We start from the raw sequence: 19,617 nt of genomic DNA, 5'->3' as shown, positions 1-19,617 counted from the left end.
GTCAGAGACCTCCTGAAACCAAAACAGGTATCGGTGCATCACTGCACACGAGTCCTGGGAAAAATGGTAGCTTCTTACAAAGCAAAATTCCATTCGGCAGGTTCCATGCAAGAACCTTTCAGTGGGACCTCTTGGACAAGTGGTCGGGATCGCATCTTCAGATGCATCGGCTGATAACCCTGTCTCCAAGGACCAGGGTATCTCTACTGTGGTGGCTGCAGAGTGCTCGTCTTCAAGAGGGCCGCAGATTCGGCATACAGGACTGGGTCCTGGTAACCATGGATGCCAGCCTTCGAGGCTGGGGGGCAGTCACACAGGGAAGAAATTTCCAAGGACTTTGGTCAAGTCAGGAGTCGTCCCTACACATAAATATTCTGGAACTGAGGGCCATTTACAATGCCCTAAGTCTGGCAAGGCCTCTGCTTCAAAACCAGCCGGTACTGATCCAATCAGACAACAACACGGCAGTCGCCCATGTAAACTGACAGGGCGGCACAAGAAGCAGGATGGCGATGGCAGAAGCCACAAGGATTCTCCGATGGGCGGAAAATCACGTCTTAGCACTGTCAGCAGTGTTCATTCCGGGAGTGGACAACTGGGAAGCAGACTTCCTCAGCAGACACGACCTACACCCGGGAGAGTGGGGACTTCATCCAGAAGTCTTCCAACTGTTGGTAAACCGTTGGGAAAGGCCACAGGTGGACATGATGGCGTCCCGCCTAAACAAAAAACTAGATATTGCGCCAGGTCAAGGGACCCTCAGGCAATAGCTGTGGACGCTCTAGTGACACCGTGGGTGTACCAGTCGGTTTATGTATTCCCTCCTCTGCCTCTCATACCAAAGGTACTGAGAATAATAAGAAAACGAGGAGTAAGAACGATACTCGTGGTTCCGGATGGGCCAAGAAGAGCTTGGTACCCAGAACTTCAAGAAATGATATCAGAGGACCCATGGCCTCTACCGCTCAGACAGGATTTGCTACAGCAGGGGCCCTGTCTGTTCCAAGACTTACCGCGGCTGCGTTTGACGGCAGTGCGGTTGAATTCCGGATCCTAAAGGAAAAGGGCATTCCGGAAGAAGTCATTCCTACGTTGATAAAAGCCAGGAAAGAAGTAACCGCAAACCATTATCACCGTATTTGGCGAAAATATGTTGCGTGGTGTGAGGCCAGGAAGGCCCCAACAGAGGAATTTCAGCTGGGTCGTTTTCTGCACTTCCTACAGTCAGGGGTGACTATGGGCCTAAAATTGGGGTCCATTAAGGTCCAGATTTCGGCTCTGTCGATTTTCTTCCAGAAAGAACTGGCTTCACTGCCTGGAGTTCAGACATTTGTAAAGGGAGTGCTACATATTCAGCCCCCTTTTGTGCCTCCTGTGGCACCTTGGGATCTCAACGTGGTGTTGAGTTTCTTAAAATCACATTGGTTTGAGCCACTTAAAACTGTGGATTTGAAATATCTCACGTGGAAAGTGGTCATGTTATTGGCCTTGGCTTCGGCCAGGCGTGTGTCAGAATTGGCGGCTTTGTCATGTAAAAGCCCTATCTGATTTTCCATATGGATAGGGCAGAATTGAGGACTCGTCCCCAGTTTCTCCCTAAGGTGGTATCAGCTTTTCACTTGAACCAACCTATTGTAGTGCCTGCGGCTACTAGGGACTTGGAAGATTCCAAGTTACCGGACGTAGTCAGGGCCTTAAAAATTTATATTTCCAGGACGGCTGGAGTCAGGAAAACTGACTCGCTTTTTATCCTGTAGGCACCCAACAAAATAGGTGCTCCTGCTTCTAAGCAGACTATTGCTCTCTGAATTTGTAGCACAATTCAGCTGGAGCATTCTGCGGCTGGATTGCCGCATCCTAAATCAGTAAAAGCCCATTCCACGAGGAAAGTGGGCTCATCTTGGGCGGCTGCCCGAGGGGTCTCGGCTTTACAATTTTGCCGAGCTGCAACTTGGTCAGGGGCAAACACGTTTGCTAAATTCTACAAAATTGATACCCTGGCTGAGGAGGACCTTGAGTTCTCTCATTCGGTGCTGCAGAGTCATCCGCACTCTCCCACCCGTTTGGGAGCTTTGGTATAATCCCCATGGTCCTTACGGAGTTCCCAGCATCCACTAGGACGTCAGAGAAAATAAGATTTTACTCACCGGTAAATCTATTTCTCGTAGTCCGTAGTGGATGCTGGGCGCCCATCCCAAGTGCGGATTGTCTGCAATACTTGTATGTAGTTATTGCCTAACTAAGGGTTATTGTTGAGCCATCTGTTGAGAGGCTCAGTTATATTTCATACTGTTAACTGGGTGTAGTATCACGAGTTATACGGTGTGATTGGTGTGGCTGGTATGAGTCTTACCCGGGATTCAAAATCCTTCCTTATTGTGTCAGCTCTTCCGGGCACAGTATCCTAACTGAGGTCTGGAGGAGGGTCATAGTGGGAGGAGCCTGTGCACACCAGATAGTACCTAATCTTTCTTTTAGAGTGCCCAGTCTCCTGCGGAGCCCGTCTATTCCCCATGGTCCTTACGGAGTTCCCAGCATCCACTACGGACTACGAGAAATAGATTTACCGGTGAGTAAAATCTTATTTTTTCCTATATATATCTTTGAACATGGGCAGGTAATGGCATATACCACATACCTGCTGGTACATGTCAACCGGTGCCAGATGTTATACTTGACCCCTGTATATGGATGATGAAATACAGGCCCCCTCTGGAGAAACCTGCAAGTGGTACAGTTGGGGCATTTAAAGCAGCCATTTATTGGTTTACCCAAGAAGCTGCTGCTTGATTTCTTCGCCATTGTAGACACATTGTTCCGTACTATGTAGTCTCTCAAGTTTTTTCCTCTCTGATAACATGTCATTAATGACTTCTGGTGTAATGCACCCAGATCTTTATCTGACTGAACCAATGGCCACAACTTCTTGGCACTTGTGGCATATCTCATGCTGATATTTGTGTGTTTGTATTGTCATATTATTGTATGTGTCACGTTGGTGTTATTGTTTATATAGTTGCCATGGGCACCGCCATCTCTTCCGGGTTGGTCAGAGCAGTGACCGGATGCGGAAGCGGGGTGAGTACCGCTGGCAGCGGTGGCGGGGTTCTATAAAACTGGTAAGTGTGTCACTTTGCATTTTTTGAGGCTTGATAAAAGTGCTATGAGGCACTGAAATGTTACCAAAGAAGTCGTGTTCGTGTTGCTCTTTATGATATGATCGGAGTGCCACCTATGGAACTTGTATATTACATATGGCCATGCAGGCTGTCGTATGGAAGGCACCTGATTTAAGGATTCCATTTAAACCCGTGGAGTGTCGGAATTGGATTATATATATATATATATATATATATATATGTACACACATATATATATATACACATACACATATACACACACACACACACACACACACACACACACACACACACACACACACACACACACACACACATTCACTTTTCACAGCAGGATGAAAAGATAACGGAACAGCACTCACATTTAACCAGGGTTTATTGGTCCAACAGCATAACACAGTAATAATCAGCGGTGGCCCACATATATGGCTTGATAAAAGCGACGGGTAGTGCTGAAACGTTGCCTAAGGAGAGCCGTGTCCTGTGATCTTTTATGAGAGAGTCTTGAGTGCTGCCGTTGGAGCAAGTGTGTATCATGGAGCCGGGCAGGCTCACATGTGGAGGGCACCAGGCACAGTAATTGCGTTGAACCCACTGAGTGCCAGAGCTTGGGGAGATACATAGAGTATATATATTTAGATTACCTGCATCTGGACTCTTTAAAACATGTCCCAAACATGGTAGGTGGCTGTAATAGAGCGGGAAGTAGATTGGTTTTAATCTGTCATTTTCAACAGAGCTACAATGGGATGGGGTGTGGATACAAGTTAGACAATCAGAATACTGACATGAAAATGTCGACATTACCTGACACTGACATTATGCATGTAAAAGGTGTGAATGTTGACAATACTATATAATCCATACTACAGCCAAAATCTAACCATAGCAACAGACAACATTACGAACATGTCAACATTATAAACAAAGTTGTCGACATCCAGAACCATTCAACTTTACGGTGTCAACATTATGAATGTTGGCAATATGACTGCATACCGTGGAATGTTTGGCTAACATAATAATGTATATTGTCTTTGTCTTGAAAATTTTAATTCGTTTTTCGCTCTATAAGACTCATTTATTTAATGACTGTAATCCCGCTTTCTTTTGTCAACTGCAGAGCTAATTAAAACATGGATTTGCGGCTAATTAAAACAGAAATATTTCTGACCTTGCTTAATGGACAGCTCAGTGCTTTAAATGTACTTTATAGCAAGTTGTAAAGGTTCAGCACCCTGGACAGTCACTCGTTGAACATGAAAGTTTTATTTTTAAAAAGACAAGTATGCAATTGCGGTCGAATTCCCAAAAATGTCGAAAAACGGGACATTTTCGCCCAAAAAAAAATTCGACAATGCAATTCAGTACTTTTCGTCAAAAAAATGGACTTTCAAAATTCGACTTTTTGAAATTCGACATTTGTCAAATTCGACATTTCTGCAATGGTACAAATGCGGCAATTCGACAAAAGTATATTCAATTGAAGATTGTAAATTCGACAACAGTGCTTTTAGACAGTAAATTCGTCATTTTCAATCCGCCACACTTTGCTGGCGGAATCTAATAAATTTTTTTAAAAACATGTATTTTTTTGTGTTTTTTTTTATTGGTAATAGCATATCTATTTATATTAGAAGGGATTAGGTACTTGGTTTGTCTATTTGGGAGGCACAAGTATTATTTATATATTTTTAATAATATTATTATTATTATTATTATTTTTTTTAAATGGAATGGTAAAAATCAGAAAAAAAAATGCGTGGGGTCCCCCCTCCTAAGCATAACCAGCCTCGGGCTCTTCGAGCCGGTCCTGGTTCTAAAAATCCGGGGGGAAAACTGACATGGGATCCCCCGTATTTTTAAAACCAGCACCGGGCTCTGCGCCTGGTGCTGGTGCAAAAAATACGGGGGACAAAAAGCGTAGGGGTCCCCCGTATTTTTTACACCAGCATCGGGCTCCACTAGCTGGGTAGATAATGCCACAGCCGGGGGTCACTTTTATACAGCGCCCTGCGGCCGTGGCATTAAATACGCAACTAGTCACCCCTGGCCGGGGTACCCTGGAGGAGTGGGGACCCCTTCAATCAAGGGGTCCCCCCCTCCAGCCACCCAAGGGCCAGGGGTGAAGCCCGAGGCTGTCCCCCCATCCAAGGGCTGCGGATGGGGGGCTGATAGCCTTTTGAAAATTGAAAGAATATTGTTTTTTCCAGTAGTACTACAAGTCCCAGCAAGCCTCCCCCGCAAGCTGGTACTTGGAGAACCACAAGTACCATGATGCGGGAGAAAAACGGGCCCGCTGGTACCTGTAGTTCTACTGGAAAAAAATACCCAAATAAAAACAGGACACGCACACCGTGAGAGTAAAACTTTATTTCACACATGTCGACACACACATACTTACCTATGTTCACACGCCGACCTCTGTCCACTTGTCCAAGTAGAATCCACGGTGTACCTGAAAATAAAATTATACTCACCTGATCCAGTGTCCTGTGGTCTTTTATTATAATCCACGAACTTGGCAAAAATAAAAAACGAACACCCGGACCAGGCGGACTGAAAGGGGTCCCATGTTTACACATGGGACCCCTTTCCCCGAATGCAGAGACCCCCCCGTGACTGCTGTCACAGAAAGGTCTCTTCAGCCAATCAGGAAGCGCCACTTCGTGGCACTCTCCTGATTTGCTGTATGCGCGTCTGCTGGCAGACAGCGCATCGCACAGCTCCCTCCATTAGTTTCAATGGTGGGAACTTTGCGGTCAGCGGTAGAGTTACCCGCGGTCAGCCGGTGACCGCGGGTGACCTCACCGCTGACCGCAAAGTTCCCACCATTGAAAATAATGGTAAGGCTTTGCGATGCGCTGTCTGACAGCTCAGACGCGCATAGCCAATCAGCAGAGTGCCACGACGTTGCGCTCGCTGATTGGCTGAAGGGACCCTCTGTGACAGGAGTCACGTAAACATGGGACTCCTTTCAGTCCATTTGGTCCGGGTTGCCGTTTTGTTGTTTTGCCAAGTACGAGGATTATTTTAAAAGATCCGGACACTGGATCAGGTGAGTATAACTTTATTCACAGGTACCCCGGATTCTTCAGTGACGAGGGGGGCGTGGCAGTCGGCGGGTCAACATAGGTAAGTATGTGTGTGTCGGCATGTATGAAATAAACTTTTACTTTCACGGTGTGTGTCACCTGTTTTTATTTGGGTATTTTTTTCCAGTAGAACTACAGGTACCAGCGGGCCCGTTATTCCACCCGCATGCTGGTACTTGTGGTTCTCCAAGTACCAGCTTGCGGGGGATGCTTGCTGGGACTTGTAGTACTACTGGAAAAAACAATATTCTATCATTTTACTCAAGGCTATCAGCCCCCCATCCGCAGCCCTTGGATGGGGGGGACAGCCTTGGGCTTCACCCCTGGCCCTTGGGTGGCTGGGGAGGGACCCCTTGATTGAAGGGGTCCCCACTCCCCCAGGGTACCCCGGGCAGGGGTGACTAGTTGGATATTTAATGCCACGGCCGCAGGGCGCTGTATAAAAGTGACCCCCGGCAGTGGCATTATCTGTCCAGCTAGTGGAGCCCGATGCTGGTGTAAAAAATACGGGGGACCCCTACGCTTTTTGTCCCCCACATTTTTTGCACCAGCACCAGGCGCAGAGCCCGGTGCTGGTTTTAAAAATACGGGGGATCCCCTGTCAGTTTTCCCCCCGGATTTTTAGAACCAGGACCGGCTCGAAGAGCCCGAGGCTGGTTATGCTTAGGAGGGGGGACCCCACGCAATTTTTTTGTTTGTTTTTTTTACCGTTTTTCACGTTTTTTTTTACATTTTTACAAGTCTAATCAAAATCCGTCAAATCGGCCGTTTTTCAACAGCGGGACTGTCGAATCTGTTTTTTATTGAATATGTTGAATTCCGGCACCCACTTGCCGAAATTCGACGGTCGAATTGTGTCGAATTAAAAAACGGGCGAAAAATTGCCGCGATTCGCCGGCAATTGCATATACCCCATAGGGGTAAATTTACTAAGAATCATATCTCACCCGTGTTTGTCCAAGATTAAACTTGGGTGGGAAAATTTACTATGCTCCCGTGTTTTGTGGGATCATGTTTATGATGATGTATGCAATCATATTTTACAGGCGTGTTTCAGGCTAGAATCACTAAATCACCCCTGTGAATGGCTGGTTTTAAGTCCGGTCTGTGTTTTTCAATTGCGCCCATATTCCGGTCCATTGTTATTGAAGTGATATGTAATTTCTTATGAAAAGTGCAACCTTTTCATTTATGTTTAAATGTTACCAAAGGAAGGTTTACATGAAAATTGTTTGTGATTCATGGCTTCAAAACCCATTTAGATATTAACACTTTTAAGTATACATGGGCAAATTATATGTGTATTTATTTTAAAGTATTATATGTGGGGAAAAAAAGGGGGGGGGACTGGACTGCACACCCTATTTTTATACATATTAGGTAGTAAAAATAATTTTGATAAACTCTTAAAATTAACATGGCATATAAGTGAAGTTCTTAGCACACATTTGCACAAATATATGTGCCCATGCTCCGCAAACCAGGTGACTTCATCACATGGCATGGGTCCCTACCATCCCTAATACTATCACATTATATAAATGTATCTAGGTCTTCAGTGGCGTAAGTTCGTCCCAGTTGCCCGGAGGCAAGATAAATATTGGTGCCCCCCTATTTCCTAAGTCACACATTTCTTAGCAGTCATACCCGGGATTAGAACCCACAACCTATTACACTGGAAGCAGACACCTTACTGATAGAGCTATTTGCACCTGTATAGGAAGCATAAGAATTCTAACTAAGGGGGTCATTCCGAGTTGTTCGCTCGTTGCAGATTTTCGCTATACTGCGATTAGTCGCTTACTGCGCATGCTCAAGGTTCGCAAAGCGCATGCGCTTAGTTATTTTACACAAAAGTTAGGTATTTTACTCACGACATAACAAAGCTTTTTCATCGCTGTGCTGATCTTAGTGTGATTTACAGGAAGTGGGTGTTTCTGGGCGGAAACTGGCCGTTTTATGGGAGTGTGCGGAAAAACGCAGGCGTTCGAGTTGCAAAATGCAGGAGTGGCTGGAGAAACGGGGGAGTGGCTGGGCGAACGCTGGGTGTGTTTGTGACGTCAAACCAGGAACGAAAAGGACTGAGCTGGTCGCAATGGCTGAGTAAGTCTGGAGCTACTCAGAAACTGCTAAGAAATTTCTATTCGCAATTCTGCTAATATTTCGGTCGCACTTCTGCTAAGCTAAGATACACTCCCAGAGGGCGGCGGCCTAGCGTGTGCAATGCTGCTAAAAGCAGCTAGTGAGCGAACAACTCGGAATGAGGGCCTAAATGAAGATACGTGTAATTGTCAGAGAAGTAACTTCATATAGATAGAATTCTCATGCTTCCTATACAGGAGCAAATAGCTCCATCAGTAAGGTGTCTGCTTCCAGTGTAATAGGTTGTGATTTCTAATCCTAGGTATGACACTTGTAAAATGTGTATCTACACTACAGTATAATAAAAGTGGTGTGATTTGTAAGGTGCAGGGACCAGTGAGGAAGTTGGCCACTGAAGAGATAGCAGCAGCTATCAATTAACTTAATTCAATAGTGTCACAGAATGGGAGGAGAGGTGCCCCCCCTCGGAGCAGGAGCCCAGCGGCAGATGACTCCGTTGCCTCCCAGAGTTCTGCCTCTGTAGGTCTTACCTCCATATAGAGCCCATATTAATATGTAGTCAGCAATGTAGGGACCTGTGCTAATTAAAGAACTGAGGGTAGCTGGTAGGGCTGCCAATTTTTATGGTCATTATTTTGAGCAATAGCGTAGGACCTGCAGTATAGTGGGGTCCTTTTCCGGGGGCTGCATGCTTAAATTCATTGATCAATACATGAACTAACGCGCCACTGTTTATTATTGTTAGTTAATATAGTACACGGAAACCTCACCCTGAAAATCCTGTGTTTGTCCCTGATCCTCAAGTTTTCTGCTTGCTGTAGTGCAAATTCACAAGTAGTCACTAAGGGGCAGCATTTACTTATATAATCACTGTGTGACTTCTGTATGCCATTCCTTTGTTTTCAAAATCTCAATCTGGGGGTTAAATTAAAAACACCAAATACTGATATGTAGGCAGTAGATGTAATATACATTGCAAATACATATACACATGATATGTATACATAAAAATAAGTACTGTATATATATATATTGTAAAATGGCAAACCTTAAACATTACACAAATCAAGGTTCCAAAAATAAATCTATTGCAAAATGACTATTACATTAACTCTGTGCCCCTCCCTATTACAATATGTGGCATTTCCTTCCAGGCTCCTAGTAGTATCAGAGGGACTGCTGTAAATGGCACATTGCAGTTGTTTAGTCATGTAAAGGAAAGGCAGGTGATAAGAGTGCAGTATATCTAATACAATAAATGGATAAAAACAACTAGCAGTAATTATTTATAAAGATGAAGATGGTACTAATAACACAGGTGCCAGGCACAGGTGGTGGGGTGCCACCCCAGGGAACTTGATAAGCACTCAGAGAATGAGAAGAGTTGAAAACATGGCACACTACTTATCCCATTATGCTAATAGACATAATTTATTCAGAAATCAAAAGGTTTAAAAATCATGTAATTACTAAATGTATTATTAAAAAGCACCATTTTTAATCACAATTTGATACAATGGTAAAACCTGTACAACTGTAACAATACATAGAATTAGCCAACAGTCTATTGTTTTAGTTTTGAGAATGGTGTTAATACCCCAAATAGTCCAGTAGGAACTGCTGTCCTTAAATGACTTCTGGTATTGGCACAAACTGTTAGAAGTAAACATGATTTCCACTGATTTAGTATAATGATGAAATACTAGATATATGTTTCTGGCAATGATGATATTTAGTGTTATGTGACTGTGATTTTGCTTTACGAAGTTAAGCACAGTATTTAACTGTATGTTGTAATCCTCACTATTTTGTAGCCTTATGACCTCACTATTTACTAACCTTTTGACCTCACTATTTACTAGCCTTATGACCTTACTATTTACTAGCCTTTTGACCTCACTATTTACTAGCCTTATGACCTCACTATTTACTAGCCTTATGACCACACTATTTACTAGCCTTATGACCGCACTATTTACTAGCCTTATGACCTCACTATTTACTAGCCTAATGACCGCACTATTTACTAGCCTTATGACCACACTATTTACTAGCCTTATGACCTCACTATTTACTAGCCTTATGACCTCATTATTTACTAGCCTTATGACCTCACTATTTACTAGCCTTATGATCTCACTATTTACTAGCCTAATGATCTCACTATTTACTAGCCTAATGATCTCACTATTTACTACTAGCCTTAGGACCTCACTATTTATTAGCCTTATGACCTCACTATTTACTAGCCTTTCACTATTTACTAGCCTTATGACCTCTCTATTTACTAGCCTTATGACCTCATTATTTACTAGCCTTATGATCTCACTATTTACTAGACTTATGACCTCACTATTTACTAGCCTTATGACCTCACTATTTACTAGCCTTATGATCTCACTATTTACTAGCCTTTTGATCTCACTATTTACTACTAGCCTTAGGACCTCACTATTTACTAGCCTTAGGACCTCACTATTTACTAGCCTTAGGACCTCACTATTTACTACTAGCTTTATGACCTCACTATTTACTAGCCTTATGACCACACTATTTACTAGCCTAAGGACCTCACTATTTACCACTAGCCTTATGACTTCACTATTTACTAGCCTTATGACCTCACTATTTACTACTAGCCTTAGGACCTCACTATTTACTAGCCTTATGACCTCACTATTTACTAGCTTTAGGACCTCACTATTTACTAGCCTTATTAATCCCCTATGATTGTGCTGTGGGAGGTGAAACAAGTTGGAAAGAAACCACAGCAAGCCATGGATTTATTTAATATTGAGTCTTTATTATTTATTTGTATAGTGTTGGAACCTAATACCTAGTGGAGGGGTTGGCTTTTAGGCAGTGGGGCCCACCGGGGTTTCCCCCCTTTAACCCTGTGGGCCAGTCCAACTCTGCAAACACACACATTAGGGTCTATTTTGTCAGAAGCCAATAATCCAACTAATGTTTTGGACTGTAGGTTGAAACTGAAGCACCTGGAGGGAAACCACCAAACCCTGTGGATAACATGTAAACTGCACTCAGCGCCCTGGTCAGTCCTGTGTTTCTGGAATAAGTCTGGGCTCATAATAATGTTACAAAATATAACTTTGGATGACTTCATGCATTTAATTTTACTTATTCACTGTTTTAGCACAGCATTCTTAGATTATTTACATAGTTACATAGTCAGTGAGGTTGAAAAGAGACAAACTGCCCGTCGGGTTCATTCTGTATTCTGAGTTAATCTATTGATATTATAATGTGCCTGCTGAAGTAATGGCTTAGTACCAAATGACAACAATGATTCTTACCACTCCCAGATAATGTAATGCCATCATGTTAAATGCTATAGCCATGGATAAATCCACCAGTTAGGAATTTGTCCAATACGTTTTTAAATACATTTATAGAGTCTGGCATTATTACCCTCTCCGTCTCGGAGTTCCAAATCTTTATTGCCCTTACCGTGAAGAACCCTTTCCTACGTTGTGTAGCTGCTAGCTCCTTGTAATTACCCTTTACATATTTGAAGATATTAATAATGTCTTCTCTTATATGCCTCTTTTCTAGTGTATACATATTTAACCTAGCAAGCCTTTCCTCGTACTCCAGAGACTCTAACCCTTTAATCAGTTTAGTAGCTCTTCTTTGAACTCTTTCTAGTTCCCCGAAATCTTTTTTATAATATGGTGCCCAGAACTGAACACAATATTCCAGAAGCGGACGTACCAATGATTTGTACAGTGGCAGGATTACATCCTCGTCCCTTGTCTCTATGCCCTGTTTAATGCACGCAAGCACTTTACTTGCCTTCTTTGCTGCACTTTGACTTTGTGTACTGTTATTAAGCCTATTATCTATGAGCACCCCCAAATCTTTTTCCACCATAGTTACCCCTATATTTTCCCCATTTAGAGTATAGAGTATAGTTATTCCACCACAGTTACCCCTGTATTTTCCCCATTTAGAGTGTAGGATGCATGTGTGTTTTTTTCCCAAAATGCATAACTTTGCCTTTTTCTATATTAAACCTCATTCCCCACTTAGACACCCAGGTTTCCAGTTTAACTAAGTCATTCTGTAAAGACTCCATATCGCCTTCTGAATTAATTACCTTACACAGTTTAGTATCATCTGCAAAGATTGACACTGTGCTTTCCAGGCCTATTCCTAGATCATTGATAAATATAGTGAAGAGCAGTGGGCCAAGAACTGACCCTTGTGGTATTCCGCTGATTACTGGTGCCCAACTGGAGAACATCCCATTGGCCACTACTCGTTGCACTCTGTTATTCAGCCAATTACTTATTCATGTACAAATAATATAACCTAGACCAAGTTCCCGTAATTTGTTGATCAGTCTCCTGTGAGGCACTGTATCGAAGGCTTTTGCAAAATCTAAATACACCACATCCACTTCTTTTCCATGTTCAAGATTCTTGCTCACTTCCTCGTAGAAGCTAATTAAGTTGTTTGGCATGATCTGTCCCTTACAAACCCATGCTGACTTTTACTAATAAGCTTTGTAGCCTGTAGGTGATCCCCTATGCTATCCCTCAAAATGCCTTCCAATATTTTACCCACTATAGAGGTTAAACTAACTGGTCTATAATTTCCAGGATAATTTTTATCTCCCTTCTTAAATAAAGGCACTACCTCCACTATGCGCCAATCCCTTGGTACCATGCCTGATCTAATTGAACTATGGAAAATCAAGTATAGGGGTTTTGCTAGCTGTAACCTAAGCTCCATAAAAACCCTTGGATGAATACCGTGTGGGCGATTGGTGATTTATTAATCTTCACGTTACCTAGTCTCTCCAGGACTACTTTCTCACTTAAACAAGCATCAAGCCAAGAGTCATTACCTTCACTGTCGTTATGCACTAATGTCACCGGCTCATCCTTCCTAGTAAATGCTGATGAAAAAAAATGATTCAGTATTTCCACTTTTAATTTGTCATCAATTATCAAAGCTCCCAATTCATCTTTTAAAAGGCCTACATTCTCCTTCTTTAACCTTTTACTGTTTATATATTTATAAAACTTTTTAGGACTGGCTTTACTCTATAGCAATTTTTTTTTGTTCAGAATTTTAGCTGCTCTTATTGCCTTTTTAAATTTTTTATTGCATTCCTTGTAATACCGGAATGACTCCTCCCCTCCATTAGATTTAAATGTTTTGAAAGCACGCCTCTTATTAGCCATTGCTTCCTTGACCTCTTTATTGAGCCACATTGGTTTTTGTTTAGTACTCCTGCGTTTACTGCTCATGGGAATGAATTTGTGAATACTGTTTTCAAGCAACCCTTTTAAAGCTTCCCACATTTCTGATGTGTCCTTGCCTTAAAACAAAGCTTCCCAGTCAATGTCATTTAGTGCCGTCTTAGCATGTTGAAGTTAGCTTTTCCAAAGTTAAATGTTTTGCTCGCTGCCTTATAGCTATGTTTCTTAAAACTGATATCGAACTGTTTCCCTATTATATGATTAAGCCTAATCAATGAGTTTGAGATATTGGTCAAATGTCACTCAATTAGTAGTTGCATTTTTTTGGCCACCTACATATTCTGTAGCTGACTTCCTTTTTTAAAAATAAAGAAAAACAACAAACACAACAAAACTTAACACCAGCAAAGAACCACCAATATAGTGCTGAGTGATGCATAATTAGAATAGTGCTGTACTGTATGATGCAGAATTGGAATGGTGCTGAGGGATGCAGAATTGGAATAGTGTTGAAGGATTTAGAATTGGAATTGTGCAGAGTGGTGCAGAATTGGAATAATTTTGAGTGGTGTGAAATTGATTTAGTGTTGAATGTTGCGGAATTGGAATAGTGCTCAGGGATGCAGAATTGGAATAGTTCTCAGGGATGCAGAATTGGAATAGTGATGAAAGTTCAGAATTGGAATAGTGCTCAGGGATGCAGAATTGGAATAGTGCTGAGGGATGCAAAATATCAGTAGTGCTACAGGGTTGCAGAATTGGAATAGTGCTGAGTGGTGCAGAACTGAAATATTGCTGAGTGTTGTAGGACTGGAATAGTGCTGAGGGATGCAGAATTGTAATAACATAGAAATATAGAATTTGACGGCAGATAAGAACCACTTGGCCCATCTAGTCTGCCCTAAACATATGTACATGTACACACTTACACACTAGGGTTAACTTTTGTCAGGGCCAATAAACCTACCAGTATATTTTTGGCTTGTTAGAGGAAACTGGAGTACCCGGAGGAAATCCATGAAAGCACAGGAGAATATACCAATGCCACATAGTTAGGGCCATAGTGGGAATTGAACCCATGACCTCAGTGCTGTGAGGCAGTAATGCTAACCATTACACAATGGTGCCAAGTGGGGCAGAATATGGATAGTGTTGAGGGATGCAGAAATGGAATAGTGCTGAGGGATGCAGCACCGGAATAGTTCTTGGTGGTGCCGAATTGGAAATGTGCTGAATAATGCAGAATTGGAATAAAGTTGAGTGTTGCAGAATTGGAATAAAGCTGAGTGCTGCAGATCTGGAATAGTGGTAAGGGATGCAGAATTGTAATAGTGCTGAATGTTGCAGAATTGGAATAGTGATGAGTGAGGCAGAACTGGAATAGCGATGAGTGGTGTAGAATTGGAATAATTTCTGAGGGATGTAGAATTGGAATAGTGCTGAGTGATGCAGAATTGGGATAGTGCTGAGTGGTGCAGAATTGGGATAGTGCTGAGTGGTGCAGAATTGGGATAGTGCTGAGTGGTGCAGAATTGTGATAGTGCTGAGTGGTGCAGAATTGGAATAGCGCTGAGGGATGCACAACTGTAATAGTGCTCAGTGGTGCAGAACTGGAATAGTGCTGAGGGATGCAGAATTGGATTTGTGCTGACTAGTGATGCAGAGATGGAATTGTGATGATTGGTGCAGAATTGTAATAGTGCTAAGGGATGGAGAATTGAAATAAAGCTGAGTGTTGCAGAATTGGAATAGTGTTGAGTGCTGCAAAACTGGAATAGTGGTGAGTGGTGCAAAATTGGAAGAGTGCTAAGTGATGCAGAATTGGAATAGTGCTACAGTATGTGATGCAGAATTGGAATAGGGTATCCGGACTCCAGGTCGACAACAAAAAGGTCGACACACCTTAGGTCGACACCAATTGGTCGACACACCTTAGGTCGACATGGACAAAAGGTCGACAGGAACAAGGTCGACATGGAAAAAGGTCGACATGAGTTTTTTAATGTTTTTTTTCTTTTTTGGAACCTTTTCATACTTAACGATCCACGTGGACTACGATTGGAACGGTAATCTGTGCCGAGCGGAGCGAAGGCACCATGCCAGAAGCATGGCGAGCGAAGCGAGCCATGCGAGGGGACGCGGTGCACTAATTGGGGTTCCCGGTCACTCTACGAAGAAAACGACACCAAAAAAACATAAAAAACTCATGTCGACCTTTTTCCATGTCGACCTTGTTCCTGTCAACCTTTTGTCCATGTCGACATTTTGTCCATGTCGACCTAAGGTGTGTCGACCAATTGGTGTCGACCTAAGGTGTGTCGACCTTTTTGTTGTCGACCCTGAGTCCCAGACCCTTGGAATAGTGCTATGTGATGCAGAATTGGAATAGTGATGAGGGATCCAGAATGGCAATAGTGCTGCGTGATGCAGAGTTTGAATATTGCTATTTTATTGTGTCAGAAAAAAATACATCCCTGAACATTAAAGAGTAAATTTACAAAGAATCGTGTGTGTCCAAGATTGTATTCTCGGGCGAGTTTAACCTATTTTTCACTTGGAGATCCACTAAAGGGAAACATGGAACTACAAAACACGTACAAATCGGCAAATAGAAGTCAATACACCATTGAACCAACTTGCAGGTACTTTCAATAGAAAAGAATACACGGAAATTTACTAAGAATTGTGTTTATAAATACAGAGCAAACTCTGTACAAAATATAGTGTTCAAATAGACATCTCCTTGTGCAGCATGTTTGCAGAAGCCCGCGGAGATAGATCAGTGTGATCCGTGCAGTGCTTCTCTGTGTAAAAGTAAAGAAATAGTTAAAAATCTGAAGCCTAACCAGCCCCTTGTGTTTTGAGTCAGCCCTGGTCTCCCGTAGTAAATGAACCAGCAATGGGCTCTTGGAGCCAGCCCTGGTCTTAAAAATACAGGGGGGAAATGAGTAACGGTCCCGCATATTTTTAGAACCAGCACAAGGCTCCATTAGCAGGGGTCTAATGCCACAGCCAGTCACACTGATCTGTGCCGGCTTCTGCATATACGCTGCTCACAGACAGGACCAGGGTTGGTATGGCCCACCACCTGGGTGCCCACCTCCTCCTCTAGGGATTAGGTTCTAGATTGTGCATTTGAATTATACATTATACATATGTTACATTATACTGCAGAGGACTAAGGGGGTCACTCCGAGTTGATCGCTCGCTAGCAGTTTTCAGCAGTCGTGCAAACGCTAAGCCGCCTGCCTCCGGGAGTGTATTTTAGCTTAGCAGAAGTGCGAACGAAAGGATCGCAGAGCGACTACAAAAAAAAATTGTGCAGTTTCAGAGTAGCTCCAGACCTACTCCTAGCTTGCGATGACTTCAGACTGTTCAGTTCCGGATTTGACGTCACAAACACACCCTGCGTTCTTCTAACCACTCCCTGAAAACGGTCAGTTGACACCCTGAAACGCCCACTTCATGTCAATCACTCTGCGGCCAGCAGTGCGACTGAAAAGCTTCGCTAGACCTTGTGTAAAACTACATCGGCCGTTGTTAAAGTACGTGCGCATTGCACCGCATACGCATGCGCAGAAGTGCCGTTTTTTTGCTTCATCGCTGCGCAGCGAACATTTTCAGCTAGCGATCAACTCGGAATGACCACCTATGTTGTATTCACTTCAAAGCATTGCTGTTACTAATTTGGTGCATTATCATGCAGCACTAGCAGTATTTACTATAGATATTTCTAAAGAGCCCCAGACCATGCACTCTCTAATGGTTAGCCAAGCCTCTATGGCAGTGACGTGCGGTGAAGTCAGTGGCCAGGGCATGCATAATCAGGGTGCAACTGTAAAAAGCTAGGCGGACAAAGACATTTTCCAACATAGACACATACAGATAGATCCATGGTTACCTTGGCTTCTTTGCTGCGCCTAGGCACACCATGGTTTATTTACATAAACCCTTCATCTATTGTTCTCATCTGCAGTACAATACAGAGAGAACAATACAGCCGGGGATTAAGTCATTACAGCAGGGGATTAAATCCCACTGCCCCGTCTCAGTTAATCCTATTAAAGGCCAAGATAAACATGGACCCATCTGTATATGCATATAATCATAACACACACATATACACACACACACACACACACACACACACACACACACACACACACACACACATATATACACACGCACACACACACACACACACACACATATACACACACACACACACACACACACACACACACACACACACACACACACACACACACACGTGCACAGTACACAACTCACATACCTGGGGCTGAGGGCAGACTGGTAGCAGCTGCACTGTGGGCCTGTGGACGGAGGGAGCTGTATGCACAGCCAGCAGCTCCCCCCAGACATCTGCTACAGAGCTCTCTGTTGCTGCTGTCGCTCCGCGATCGCGGTCATGACTTTTTCTGAGATGGAGACACAGCTACCTGTCTCCATCTCTAACATGTAATATGCGCCACTGCCCCCTGTATCAGAGGCGTCACCAGGTGTGGTGACACCCGGTGCGCACCCCTGATGTACTGCCGCGATCGCGGCAAAAAGGGGGCGTGGTCTTCCAGATAGGGGGCGTGGCTTCGCGGGGATACTGGTATCGTCACTCTGGGGGCGTGCCCAGCATCTCCGGAGATGCTGGGCTTCCCCCAGAGACGGTCTCAGTGTGCTGTCGGCTCCTCTGCTATGACAGGAGCCGGGTGCTGTAGCGGAATTTCACACTGCAGCACCTGGCTCCTGTCACTACGGAGGAGCTGACATTTGGTGTCACCCCCTCCAGGTGTCACACCCGGGTGCGGGCCGCACCCCCCGCACCCGCCTTGTGACGCCACTGCCCTGTATGTTGGTCAGTTTAATGAATGTGCTCCTCACCCCCTACTATCCACACACACACCTTCAGCTGTAACTGCTGAAATATGTACTTCCTCTCCTGTATGTTGACTCCCTCTCCTCCCTGTGTTGGCAGCATGCAGCGCCCTCCAGTGGCCGGCCCTGACTGAGGCACTTATGCTAGTGCTGCTTCTAATGTTTTTTCAATGGGCTTTTACAGCCCGGAGTTTGGCCCTGCCCCCTGCCCGCCCCACGCTTCAGCTCCTTCAGTATTGTGAGATGCAGCATTCTCACTGCCTCACAAACAAATTTGTCTTAATTTGCACAGCACAATTGATTAGAATAATACAAAACAGATATTAATGACACAGAATATGTGTTAAAAATATCTTCTTTGTATTATTTTAATCATTAATGACAGGTGAGGCACTGCCTCCCCTGCCTCCCCTGACTGCACGTCCCTGCTCTGTGGTAGCCGGCCGCACCCCTATACATGGGCCCCTACCACTGCATTCCCCAGTCCGACACTGGGAAGGACCTTAGAATTTAGACACAAACACAATCGAACACTCACACTATTAAACACGATTGCATACACCATTGGAAACACAATTCTGTCATACACGACCCTTAGTAAAGTACGTATCCCTGTGATGAAAATTGTGTTTAAAGTTACTCGAACCAAAAAAATTTACCTGTAAAGACACAGATATCCAAACAGAACCCCATACACACAGCATCACTGTAAAATGAAAACTGTAGTATGGCATTATATATTTATAAAGTTGTGGTTCAAAGTGATTACTCATTTCTTAGATGTATCGCTCTGTCTGGTGTAAGGAGGTGACTGTATTGCAGTCAGATTAGGCTAAACAAATGCAATAAACCCCCTGCGCAACCAGTTATTGTTGTTTAGTGAGCAGCCAATTAGAGAGCATGTAGTGTGTACAGGGCATGGATCATGAACATGTGATTCAATTACTACTGCAGCAGTCAGACAAAGCCGCCCCATCACTCTTAATACTGTAACTGAAAATTAGATCTCATATGCTGCTAACGCCATGAAATATGAATTCAAGAAAGAAAGACAATGGATGTTTGAAGAGCTGATGCAAGGATATGCCTGTCAGGTGGTTGGCTGCAATTCACCAGCTAAATGTCTACTTGTTAGAATATCTACATACCATCCCTGGTGGC

General features: G+C 43.5%; 1 long non-coding RNA gene across 2 annotated transcripts; it reads right to left on the bottom strand.

Moving 5' to 3' along the window:
* Positions 1 to 3,512: 3,512 nt before the first annotated feature.
* On the bottom strand, positions 3,513 to 18,121 carry LOC135022017 (uncharacterized). Of its 2 annotated transcripts, XR_010219647.1 has the most exons (4): positions 17,861 to 18,121; positions 13,209 to 13,259; positions 9,109 to 9,253; positions 3,513 to 3,828 (listed from the first exon to the last, which is right to left on the bottom strand). It is a non-coding gene; the product is annotated as an uncharacterized LOC135022017 (long non-coding RNA). The 2 variants fall into 2 exon arrangements; XR_010220055.1 differs by lacking the exon at positions 13,209 to 13,259.
* Positions 18,122 to 19,617: the final 1,496 nt, after the last annotated feature.

Source organism: Pseudophryne corroboree, chromosome 1 (genome assembly GCF_028390025.1).
Source record: "Pseudophryne corroboree isolate aPseCor3 chromosome 1, aPseCor3.hap2, whole genome shotgun sequence".
Classification (NCBI taxonomy): domain Eukaryota; kingdom Metazoa; phylum Chordata; class Amphibia; order Anura; family Myobatrachidae; genus Pseudophryne; species Pseudophryne corroboree.
Note: the sequence above shows the minus strand (reverse complement) of the source record. Positions and strands in the feature narration are given on the sequence as shown.